The 13,112-nt window shown below is 59.5% G+C and overlaps 1 non-coding gene across 1 annotated transcript; it reads right to left on the bottom strand.

Moving 5' to 3' along the window:
* Positions 1–2,851: 2,851 nt before the first annotated feature.
* LOC131873298 (5S ribosomal RNA) lies at positions 2,852–2,970 on the bottom strand. Its single transcript, XR_009371280.1, has one exon. It is a non-coding gene; the product is annotated as a 5S ribosomal RNA (ribosomal RNA).
* Between the last annotated feature and the right edge of the window lie 10,142 nt (positions 2,971–13,112).

The following is a 13,112-nucleotide window of genomic DNA, read 5'->3' on the forward strand; positions in this document are numbered from 1 at the left end:
CCAGGGTGGGCACCTTACCTGGGCTGCGCACCAGGGCGGGCTCAAGATGGCACGCGCGTTCCGTTTTTTTCACTATCTTTCAAAACGGAAATTTTAAAATCTCCTTTTTTTTTTGCCTTTTCTGGAAATTAGTGAAGGCAGCGCATCAAAGGTGCGCACCTCGCTGCCCACCTTGGTGTGCTCTGAGGTGCGCACCCGGGAGCGCTACGAAGTGTGCTCCAAGGTGCGGCGTGCACGTTGTCGGAGCCCGGTTTGCCCCGGGTGCGCACCTCGCCTGCACCTTGGCCGGGGTGGGCACCTTGGCTGGGTTTGCCCAGGGTGCGCTCCGAAGCGGGGTTACTGGAGCGCCCCCTCTTTTTTTGTCAGAGCGTTTGGTGGGGTTTCTCGCATTGGCTCTTCCCAGGCCCGGTTGTTGGGTGCGCTCCCACCCTGGCGCGCGCGAAGTTGGAAGTTGGGTTAATTGCCCGGGCGCGCACCTTCGCCAGGGTGGGCACCTTGGTGCGCACACCTTGGCTGGGCTGCGCACCAGGGCGGGCTCAAGATGGCACCAGCATTCCCTTTTTCTCACTATCTTTCAAAACGGAAATTTTAAAATCTCGTTTTTTTTTTGCCTTTTATGGAAATTAGTGAAGGCATCGCATCAAAGGTGCGCACCTCGCTGCCCACCTTGGTGTGCTCCGAGGTGCCCACCACGGTGCGCAACGCCGGTGCGAACCCGGGAGCGCCCCGATGTGTGCTCCAAGGTGCGGCGTGCACGAAGTCGGACCCCGGTTTGCCCCGGGTGCGCACCTCGCGTGCACCTTGGTGCGCACACCTTGGCTGGGTTGCGCGGCCTGGTGGGCACCATGGTGCGCACCAAGGAGCGCTCCGAAGTGTGCTCCAAGGTGCGGCGTGCACGAAGTCGGAGCCCGGTTTGCCCCGGGTACGCACCTCGCGTGCACCTTCGCCGGGGTGGGCACCTCGGCTGGGTTGCGCGCCCTGGTGCGCACCAAGGAGCGCTCCGAAGTGTGCTCCAAGGTGCGGCGTGCACGAAGTCGAAGCCCGGTTTGCCCCGGGTGCGCACCTTCGCCGCGGTGCGCACCATGGCGTGCACGAAGTCGGAGCCCGGTTTGCCCCGGGTGCGCACCTCGCGTGCACCTTCGGCGGGGTTGCGCGCCCTGGTGGGCACCATGGTGCGCACCAAGGAGCGCTCCGAAGTGTGCTCCAAGGTGCGGCGTGCACGAAGTCGGAGCCCGGTTTGCCCCGGGTGCGCACCTCGCGTGCACCTTCGGCGGGGTTGCGCGCCCTGGTGGGCACCATGGTGCGCACCAAGGAGCGCTCCGAAGTGTGCTCCAAGGTGCGGCGTGCACGAAGTCGGAGCCCGGTTTGCCCCGGGTGCGCACCTCGCGTGCACCTTCGCCGCGGTGGGCACCATGGCGTGCACGAAGTCGGAGCCCGGTTTGCCCCGGGTGCGCACCTCGCGTGCACCTTCGCCGGGGTGGGCACCTCGGCTGGGTTGCGCGCCCTGGTGCGCACCAAGGAGCGCTCCGAAGTGTGCTCCAAGGTGCGGCGTGCACGAAGTCGGAGCCCGGTTTGCCCCGGGTGCGCACCTCGCGTGCACCTTCGCCAGGGTGGGCACCTCGGTGCGCACACCTTCTCAATGTTTTCTTGCCTTTTCTGGAAATTGGTGAAGGCAGCGCATCAAAGGTGCGCACCTCGGTGTGCTCCGAGGTGCGAACCCGAGAGCGCTCCGAGGTGCCCACGAAGTCGAAAGTCGGGTTAATTGCATTGTTTTCCCCGGGTGCGCTCCGAGGTGCGCAACATCGGCGCGCACCAAGGAGGGCTCCGAAGTGTGCTCCAAGGTGCGCACGATGGCGTGCACCTCTGGTGCGCACGATTCGGAGCTCGGTTTGACCGGGGTGCGCACACCTTGGCTGGGTTGCGCACCTTTTGTGCGCTCCAAGGTGCGCACGAAGTCGGAGCTCGGTTTGCCCCGGGTGCGCACCTTCGCCAGGGTGCGCACCTTGATGCGCACGCCTTGGCTGGGCTGCGCACCTTGGTGGGCGCCATGGTGCGCACCTTTCGTGCGCTCCAAGGTGCGCACGAAGTCGGAGCTCGGTTTGCCCCGGGTGCGCACCTTGGTGGGCGCCATGGTGCACTCCGAGGTGCCCAAGATTGGTGCGCACCAAGGAGCGCTCCGAAGTGCGCTCCAAGGTGCGCGCGAAGTCGAAAGTTGGGTTAATTGTCCGGTTTGCCTCGGGTGCGCACCTTGCGTGCACCTTCGCCAGGGTGGGCGCCTTGGTGCGCACACCTTGGCTGGGCTGCGCACACCTTGGCACCCGCGTTTCCTTCATTTTAAATTTTTTTTTTTTACAATCTCTCAAGTGGGAAATTCTATAATCTCAACTTTTTTTGCCTTTTCAGGAAACTTTTGAATGGAGCGCATCATTGGTGCGCTCCGAAGTGTGCTCCAAAGCTCTCTCCAGCTGCGTGCACCTGCCCCGGCCGCGCACCCGGCCCCGCCCAGCTTCGCTCACCTGTCCCGGGCGTCTGGTGCGGAACCTTAGAGTAAGAAACATCACCGTGCACCTTGGCCAACGTGCGCGACTCGACCGAGCGCGCACTGGCCGAGGTGCACACCGATTTCACCTGGGTGCGCGCGCAGCACCTCGGGCGCACCGGGGTGCGCGCACAACGCCCGGGTTGCACCGTGGCCTGTGTGCTCGGGGCGCCTCGGGTGCGCGCTCGGTGTCGCCCCCGCGCGCGCGGTAGTGCGGGCAGCGCACCCCGGCCCGGCCCGGCCCCGACGAGAACGCAAACGGGCAAAAGGTTTATTCAAATAGCATTGCGACGCCCGGCGAAAAACTAAAAAAGGGTGCAACACCGGGACTTCCCGGGAGGTCACCCATCCCAGTACTACTCCGGCCCAAGCGCGCTTAACTGCGGAGTTCTGATGGGATCCGGTGCACTAACGCTGGTATGATCGCACCCGTTATGAGCTTGTCGCAGTGTGTACTTAGCAAACCGCGACCCACGTGCGAATCCACCCCGGCCACCCACCCCCGTCGAGGTGCACACCCTCCCTCGCGAAGTGCGCCCCGTTCGCCAAGTGTGAGCCCTGCCCGGGTGCGCGCACCTTGCTAGGGCGTCGGGTGTGCACCCGGCCCGGCCTACGTGCGTGCACCTGGAGGGGGCGTCGTGTGCGTGCAGTGTCCCGTCTGCAACGCGGTGCCCACACACCACCTCGGGCGCAACGACCTGCGCTCACATGTGGGCCGAGTGCACCTTGGTGCATGTTCGGGGCGCCTCGGGTGCACGCTCGATCTTGCCCCGGTGCACCAAGGCGCTCGGTTTGCCCCGGGTGCGCACTTGGTGCAAGGTGGGCACCCAAAATAGGGATCAAGCACCAAAACACAAGTTTCGGGATGCAAAATGGGACCCAAGGACCACAAATGCGTTCCAAGACCCATGATGGGTCCACGAGAACAAAAATGTGTTCCGAGACTTAATAAACAAATATTGGGTTTTAGGAGAAGAAACATGCTCTGATGCCCAAAACGAGAATCGACCCCGAAAAGGCCACAGGCCAAAAGTGGGATGCGAGACAAAAAAAAATGGGACCCGAGGACCAAAATTGGGTTCCCAGGTCGAAGACAGGGCAACCGGACAAGAAACGACCTCTAAGGCTCGAAATGAGTCCCGACGACTAAAACTTGACAAGAAGCACCCATCAGGCACCCAACTCGACACCCATGGGATGCCGACCCACCCGGGCTTCCACCTAGCACACCTTGGCACCCACCCACCCTCGCACCCAACCTCGCACCCAACTTAGCACCTTTGAACCCACATTGGCACTCACCCTGACCCTGGCACCTTGGAACCCACATTGGCACTCACCTTGACCCTGGCACCCACCTTTGCACTCACCTTGGGACCCACCCTGGCTCCCACCTCGGCACCCACCCAGACACCCACCTTGGTTCCTTGGCACCCACCTTGGATCCTTGGCACCCACCCCGACACCCACCTTGGCACGCAACTTGGCTACTTGCCACCCACCTTGGCTCCTTGACGCCCACCCCGACAACCACCCCGTGACCTACCCTGGCTAGGGTTGGTGCACACCCACCCTGGTGCCCACCTTGGCACCCACCCTATGACCCACCTTGGCACGCACCTTAGTACCCACCCCGTTACCCACCCTAGGACCCACCCCGTGACCCACCTTGGCCAGGGTGGGTGCACCCACCCTGGTGCCCACCTTGGCACCCACCCATCCTAGCACCCAGCCTGTGACCGGGCTTGGAACCCAACCTTGCACCCGCACCCGTCTTGGCCAGTGTGGGTGCGCACCCATCCTGGCACCCACGTTGTGACACACCCTTTAACCCACGCACCCTAGCACCCACGTTGGCACCCACCTTGGAACCCAACCTAGCAACTTGGCACCCACCTCGTGACCCACCTTGGCATCCACCATAGCAGTCGCCGACTTGGCACCCACCTCGGCACCCACCTTGACACTTGTGGACCCACCTTGCCACTCACCCTAGCATCGACCCATCCTAGCACCCACCCTGGCACCTTTGCACCCTAGCACTCACCCATCCTAGCACCTAACCTGTGACCCACCTTGACACTCACCCTCGCACCCACCTTGGAACCCAACCTAGCACCCACCCACCCTGACACCAACCCTAGCACCTACCCACCCTTGCACCCACCCTGTGACCCATCTTGGCACCCACCCATCCTACCACTCAACCTATCACCCACCTTCTCACCCACCTTGGCATCCACCTTAGCACCCACCCACACTGGCACCTTGGCACCCACCTCGGGCAAGGTGGGTGCACACCCACCCTGGCACCCAATTTAGAACCCACCGAGCATGTTACCCACCTTGGCACCCACATTGCAGCCCACCCTAGTACCCACCCTATGACCCACATTGGCATCCACACCCTAGCACCCAGGCACCTCGACACCCGCCTTGACACCCACCCTAGCACTGAACCTGTGACCCACCTTGGAACTCACCCTAGAACCCACCCACCCTGTGAACCACCTTGGCATCCACCTTAGCACCCACCCACCTTGGCACCCACTCTAGCACTCACCCATCCTAACACCCAACTTGTTACCCACCTTGGCACCCGCCCTCGCGTCCACCTTGAAACCCACCCTAGCACCCACCCACGCAGGAGCCCACCTTGGCACCCAACCTAACACCCACGCATCCTGGCACCCAACTTGTGACCCACCTTGGAACCCACCCTAGTACCCACCTTTGAACCCACTATATCACCAACCCACCTTGGCACCCACCCTATGACCCTCTTTGGAATCCACCCTAGCACGCACCCACCCTGGCACCCACCATGGAGCGCACCCTAGCACCCACCCACCTCGGCACGCACCTCAACACCCACCTTGGTGTGCGCACTGCGCCAACCTCTCAAAGACCCTATGTGGTGCGCTCCAAAGTGTACACCTTTGGTGCGCTCCAAGGTGCGCACCTTTGGTGCACACCGAGGTGCACACCAAAGTGTGCACCGAGGTGAGCACCAAAGTGCACTCCAGGGTGCACACCAAGGCGTGCACCTTTGGTGCGGTCAATGCAAACGAATTCGGAAGTTGGGGTCGATGTCCTAATCGCTGCTGCAGACTACACGTATGAGAATCGGACAAATAGCTTTATATAGGGGAGGTGTTGCGTTTGATGGGTCGACTCCCCTGGTTGTGTGCACTGCACCAACTTCAAAGACCCTGTCTTGTTTAAGAAGTCAAAAGTTGGGGTGGATGTCCTAATCATTGCTGCAGTCTACGCATGTATGAGAATCAGACAAATAGCTTATATAGGGGAGGTGTTGCATTCGGTGGGTTGACTCCCCTGGTTGTGCGCACTGCGCCAACCTCAAAGACCCCGCATAGCAGAAGAAGTCGGAAGTCGGATTTTGGTGAGCACCAAGGCGTGCACCTTTGGTGCGGTCAACGCAGACGAATTCAGAAGTTGGGGTGGATGTCCTAATCGTTGTTGCAGGCTACACATGTATGAGAATCAGACAAATAGCTTATATAGGGGAGGTGTTGGGTTTGATGGGTCAACTCCCTTGGTTGTGCGCATTACGCCAACCTCAAAGACCTTGTTTTCGTTAAGAAGTCAAAAGTTGGGGTCAATGTCCTAATGGCTCCTGCAGGCTACACATGTATGAGAATCGGACAAATAGCTTATATAGGGGAGGTGTTGGGTTTGATGGGTCGACTCCCCTGGTTGTGCGCATTACGTCAACCTCAAAGACCTTGTTTTCGTTAAGAAGTCAAAAGTTGGGGTCGATGTCCTAATTGCTCCTGTAGACTACACATGTATGAGAATCAGACAAATAGCTTATATAGGGGAGGTGTTGGGTTTGATGGGTTGACTCCCCTAGTTGTTCGCATTACACCAACCTCAAAGACCTTGTTTTCGTTTAGAAGCCGAAAGTTGGGGTCGATGTCCTAATTGCTCCTGCAGGCTACGCATGTATGAGAATCAGACAAATAGCTTATATAGGGGAGGTGTTGGGTTTGATGGGTCGACTCCCCTGGTTGTGCGCATTGCGCCAACCTCAAAGACCCTGCATTGCGGATGAAGTCGAAAGTCAGAGTTTGGTGTGCTACAAGGTGTGGTCGAAGGTGCTCACCTAGGTGTGCACCTTTGGAGCACAGGAAAAGTGCCCTCCAAAAGTGCGCACCTTTGGAGTGCACAAAAGTGCCCTCCAAAAGTGCGCACCTTTGGAGCGCAGAAAAGTGCCCTCCAAAAAGTGCCCTCCAAAAGTGCGCACCTTTGGAGCGCAGAAAAGTGCCCTCCAAAAAGTGCCCTCCAAAAGTGCGCACCTTTGGAGCGCAGAAAAGTGCCCTCCAAAAAGTGCCCTCCAAAAGTGCGCACCTTTGGAGCGCAGAAAAGTGCCCTCCAAAAGTGCGCACCTTTGGAGCGCAGAAAAGTGCCCTCCAAAAAGTGCCCTCCAAAAGTGCGCACCTTTGGAGCGCAGAAAAGTGCCCTCCAAAAAGTGCCCTCCAAAAGTGCGCACCTTTGGAGCGCAGAAAAGTGCCCTCCAAAAAGTGCCCTCCAAAAGTGCGCACCTTTGGAGCGCAGAAAAGTGCCCTCCAAAAAGTGCCCTCCAAAAGTGCGCACCTTTGGAGCGCAGAAAAGTGCCCTCCAAAAAGTGCCCTCCAAAAGTGCGCACCTTTGGAGCGCAGAAAAGTGCCCTCCAAAAGTGCGCACCTTTGGAGCGCACAAAAGTGCCCTCCAAAAGTGCGCACTTTTGGTGCGCACCAAGGCGCTGGTTCGGTCGTTGCAGGCGAGTTCGGAAGTTGGGGTCGATGTCCTGAGCGGAGGTGCAAACTACACAGGTGTCGGAATCGGACAAATAGCTTATATAGGGGAGGTGTATGCTTCGATGGGTCGACTCCCCAGGTTGAGCGCACCGCGCCAACCTCAAAGACCCTACGGTATGGATGAAGTCGGAAGTTGGGTCCGATGACCAATTCGATTAGTAGGTATGCTCATGAGGTCGGAATTTGGGTCCGATGACCTGCCATGTGCAGGAAGGCGAATGTTGACACTGTGCGTTGCAAGGTGCACACCAAGGCGCTGGTGCGGTCTTTTTAGTCGAGTTCGGAAGTTGGGGTCGATGTCCTGATCGGAGGTGCAAGCTACACAGGTGTGGGAATCGGACAAATAGCTTATATAGGGGAGGTGTATGCTTCGTTGGGTCGACTCCCCGGGTTGAGCGCACCGCGCCAACCTCAAAGACCCTACGGTATGGATGAAGTCGGAAGTTGGGTCCGATGACCGATTCGATATGTAGGCATACTCGCGAGGTCGGAATTTGGGTCCGATGACCTGCCACGTGCAGGAAGGCGAATGTTGGCACTGTGCGTTGCAAGGTGCGCACCAAGGCGCTGGTTCGGTCGTTGGAGGCGAGTTCGGAAGTTGGGGTCGATGTCTTGATCGGAGGTGCAAACTACACAGGTGTGGGAATCGGACAAATAGCTTATATAGGGGAGGTGTATGCTTCGTTGGGTCGACTCCCCGGGTTGAGCGCACCGCGCCAACCTCAAAGACCCTACGGTATGGATGAAGTCGGAAGTTGGGTCCGATGACCGATTCGATATGTAGGCATACTCGCGAGGTCGGAATTTGGGTCCGATGACCTGCCATGTGCAGGAAGGCGAATGTTGGGACTGTGCGTCGCAAGGTGCGCACCAAGGCGCTGGTGCCGTCGTTGCAGTCGAGTTCGGAAGTTGGGGTCGATGTCCTGGTCAGAGGTGCAAACTACACAGGTGTGGGAATCGGACAAATAGCTTATATAGGGGAGGTGTATGCTTCGATGGGTCGACTCCCTGGGTTGAGCGCACCGCGCCAACCTCAAAGACCCTACAGTATGGATGAAGTCGGAAGTTGGGTCCGATGACCGATTCGATACGTAGGCATATTGGCGAGGTCTGAATTTGTGTCCGATGACCTGCCATGCGCAGGAAGGCGGAATTTGGGTCCGATGACCGAGTTGATGGCGTGCCATGCGCAGAAAGGCGGAATTTGGGTCCGATGACCGAGTTGATGTTGATGGCCCGCCATGCACAGGAAGGCGGAATTTGGGTCCGATGACCGATTTGAAGGCGTGCCATACGCAAAAAGGCGGAGTTTGGGTCCGATGACCGAGTTGATATTGATGGCCCGCCATGCGCAGGAAGGCGGAATTTGGGTCCGATGACCTGACATACGCATGGAGTCCGACTCGGGGGCCGATGTTCGATTCGATGACTTGCATTGTGGGTAAAGTCGGAAGTTGTGGTCTTTGACCCGATTCGATGACCAGACTTCGGCTGCTTGAGAATCGGACAAATAACTTATATAGGGGAGGTAGTGTTCTCGAGCATCCTCCCCCCGTGCCCGTTTATGTCGATTGATGCTGGTGCTCGACTGGTTGGAGCGCTCGGATGCAAAAATCTTGCACCAGGATTTATCGATTGTGATGGACACGGCAAGTCTCCTGATTGCTATGCAGGAGCTCATCGTGAATCTCTATGCGGCCTTGGTATGGACTCGACCTGCGGAATGGTTCGGCAATGGTAGTCGCTCCAACACGTCCTTGCAATGGCCACAGAGGTGATTCGACTAGAGCTCCAGTCTAGCTTTTGGGTTGCTTGGCGGACTGGTATAGCCGCGATCGAGTTCCGGCCATGAACGTTTTAGATAGCTCTTGGGCTTTCTGGGACGGAAGTCGGAAGTTTGGGCTGTTGTCCGATTTGATGACCATTCTTCGGATGTGTGAGAATCGGACAAATAACTTATATAGGGGACTGTGTTGTCTCACGCAGCCCCCTCCGTGCCCCTCTATCTCGACCGATGTTGGTGCTTGAAAGGGTTGGGATCGCTCGGATTTATAAACGTGCACCACCATTTGTCGAGTGTGAGGGACGCGGCAGGTCTCCTAAATGCTATGCGGGCGCTCTCTGAGAATCTCTATCCGGCCTCGACACAGACTAGTCTTGCTGAATGGTTTGGCACTGGTAGTCGATCCAACACGTCGTTGTTGTGGCCGCCTAGGCGATTCGATTCGAGCCCCCGTCTAGCTTTTGGGTTGCTTGGCGGATTTTGCCCTATCTGCAAGTGAGCTCGGTCCCTAAACGTTCGAGAAACCCGATTGCTATGCGCCGACTCTCTTTCTTGCGAGCCTCCATCTAGCTTTTGGGTCTCTACGGAACGGAAGTCGGAATCTGGGACCGTTGTTTGATTCGACGAGGCAGACTACGGTTGTGCGAGAATCGGACAAATAACTTATATAGGGGAGGTGTTGACTGGAGCATTCTCCCCCGTGCCCCTCTAACTCGACCAATGCTGGCGCTCGAACGGTGGTAGCGCTCGGATTTTCATTGAGCGCCAGCATTGGTCGATTTAGAGGGGCATGCGAGATTCCCGAATGCTATGCGAGGGCTCTAACGGAAATGTCTATTGGTTTCGGTATGGATGCAATTGCGAGTGGTTCGGCAAAGGTAGTCGTTCCGATGCGTCCATGTCGTGGCCAAATCGATAATTCGATTTGAGCCCTCGTATAGCATTTGGGTCTCTCGATGTGATTCCGCATTCCAGTCCCTTTGGGCACTGCTTGAGCCGCATCCCAGGGGGTTCCCTTCCCAATAATCTGCCTCGCAACCCGATTGCTATGCGGTGAGGCTCCTCGGCCGCCTCGGAACTATCTGTGTATCAGACGCATCGCGGGATAAGGGGTTGGCAACGGTAGTCGCCCCAAGCGCGTCCGATGCTTGGACCATTCCGAGGCGGCCCTGAAGCCTCTTCCGTCTAGCCGTTGGGTCCTTCTCGCCGCATCCCTCGCCTCGCACCCCGATTGCTATGCGGTGAGGCTCCTCGGCCGCCTCGGAACTATCTGTGTATCGGACGCGTCGCGGGATAAGGGGTTGTCACTGGTAGTCGCCCCAAGCGCGTCCGATGCTTGGACCATTCCGAGGCGGCCCTGAAGCCTCTTCCGTCTAGCCGTTGGGTCCTTCTCGCCGCATCCCTCGCCTCGCACCCCGATTGCTATGCGGTGAGGCTCCTCGGCCGCCTCGGAACTATCTGTGTATCGGACGCGTCGCGGGATAAGGGGTTGTCATTGGTAGTCGCCCCAAGCGCGTCCGATGCTTGGACCATTCCGAGGCGGCCCTGAAGCCTCTTCCGTCTAGCCGTTGGGTCCTTCTCGCCGCATCCCTCGCCTCGCACCCCGATTGCTATGCGGTGAGGCTCCTCGGCCGCCTCGGAACTATCTGTGTATCGGACGCGTCGCGGGATAAGGGGTTGTCACTGGTAGTCGCCCCAAGCGCGTCCGATGCTTGGACCATTCCGAGGCGGCCCTGAAGCCTCTTCCGTCTAGCCGTTGGGTCCTTCTCGCCGCATCCCTCGCCTCGCACCCCGATTGCTATGCGGTGAGGCTCCTCGGCCGCCTCGGAACTATCTGTGTATCGGACGCGTCGCGGGATAAGGGGTTGTCACTGGTAGTCGCCCCAAGCGCGTTCGATGCTTGGACCATTCCGAGGCGGCCCTGAAGCCTCTTCCGTCTAGCCGTTGGGTCCTTCTCGCCGCATCCCTCGCCTCGCACCCCGATTGCTATGCGGTGAGGCTCCTCGGCCGCCTTGGAACTATCTGTGTATCGGACGCGTCGCGGGATAAGGGGTTGTCACTGGTAGTCGCCCCAAGCGCGTCCGATGCTTAGACCATTCCGAGGCGGACCCGAAGCCTCTTCCGTCTAGCCGTTGGGTCCTTCTCGCCGCATCCTTCGCCTCGCACCCCGATTGCTATGCGGTGAGGCTCCTCGGCCGCCTCGGAACTATCTGTGTATCGGACGCGTCGCGGGATAAGGGGTTGTCACTGGTAGTCGCCCCAAGCGCGTCCGATGCTTGGACCATTCCGAGGCGGACCCGAAGCCTCTTCCGTCTAGCCGTTGGGTCCTTCTCGCCGCATCCCTCGCCTCGCACCCCGATTGCTATGCGGTGAGGCTCCTCGGCCGCCTTGGAACTATCTGTGTATCGGACGCGTCGCGGGATAAGGGGTTGTCACTGGTAGTCGCCCCAAGCGCGTCCGATGCTTGGACCATTCCGAGGCGGACCCGAAGCCTCTTCCGTCTAGCCGTTGGGTCCTTCTCGCCGCATCCCTCGCCTCGCACCCCGATTGCTATGCGGTGAGGCTCCTCGGCCGCCTTGGAACTATCTGTGTATCGGACGCGTCGCGGGATAAGGGGTTGTCACTGGTAGTCGCCCCAAGCGCGTCCGATGCTTGGACCATTCCGAGGCGGACCCGAAGCCTCTTCCGTCTAGCCGTTGGGTCCTTCTCGCCGCATCCCTCGCCTCGCACCCCGATTGCTATGCGGTGAGGCTCCTCGGCCGCCTTGGAACTATCTGTGTATCGGACGCGTCGCGGGATAAGGGGTTGTCACTGGTAGTCGCCCCAAGCGCGTCCGATGCTTGGACCATTCCGAGGCGGCCCCGAAGCCTCTTCCGTGTAGCCGTTGGGTCCTTCTCGCCGCATCCCTCGCCTCGCACCCCGATTGCTATGCGGTGAGGCTCCTCGGCCGCCTTGGAACTATCTGTGTATCAGACGCGTCGCGGGATAAGGGGTTGTCACTGGTAGTCGCCCCAAGCGCGTCCGATGCTTGGACCATTCCGAGGCGGCCCCGAAGCCTCTTCCGTGTAGCCGTTGGGTCCTTCTCGCCGCATCCCTCGCCTCGCACCCCGATTGCTATGCGGTGAGGCTCCTCGGCCGCCTTGGAACTATCTGTGTATCGGACGCGTCGCGGGATAAGGGGTTGTCACTGGTAGTCGCCCCAAGCGCGTCCGATGCTTGGACCATTCCGAGGCGGACCTGAAGCCTCTTCCCTCTAGCCGTTGGGGCTTTCTCGCCGCATCCCTCGCCTCGCACCCTGATTGCTATGCTGTGAGGCTCCTCGGCCGCCTTGGAACTATCTGTGTATCGGACGCATCGCGGGATAAGGGGTTGGCAGTGGTAGTCGCCCCAAGCGCATCCGATGCTTGGACCATTCCGAGGCGGCCCTGCAGCCTCTTCCGTCTAGCCGTTGGGGCCATCTCGCCGCATCCCCCACCTCGCACCACGATTGCTATGCGGTGAGGCTCCTTGGCCGCCTCGGAACTATCTGTGTATCGGACGCATCGCGGGATAAGGGGTTGTCACTGGTAGTCGCCCCAAGCGCGTCCGATGCTTGGACTATTCCGAGGCGGCCCTGCAGCCTCTTCCGTCTAGCCGTTGGGGCCATCTCGCTGCATCCCCCACCTCCTCGGCCGCCTCGGAACTATCTGTGTATCGAACGCATCGCGGGATAAGGGGTTGGCAGTGGTAGTCGCCCCAAGCGTGTCCGATGCTTGGACTATTCCGAGGCAGCCCTGCAGCCTCTTCCGTCTAGCCTTTGGGGCCATCTCGCCGCATCCCTCGCCTCGCACCCCGATTGCTATGCGGTGAGGCTCCTCGGCCGCCTGGGAACTATCTTCGTATCGGACGCATCGCGGGATAAGGGGTTGTCACTGGTAGTCGCCCCAAGCGCGTCCGATGCTTGGACTATTCCGAGGCGGCCCTGTGGCCT

This window comes from Cryptomeria japonica, unplaced genomic scaffold, assembly GCF_030272615.1.
Source record: "Cryptomeria japonica unplaced genomic scaffold, Sugi_1.0 HiC_scaffold_1428, whole genome shotgun sequence".
In the NCBI taxonomy this organism is placed as follows: Eukaryota; Viridiplantae; Streptophyta; class Pinopsida; order Cupressales; family Cupressaceae; genus Cryptomeria; species Cryptomeria japonica.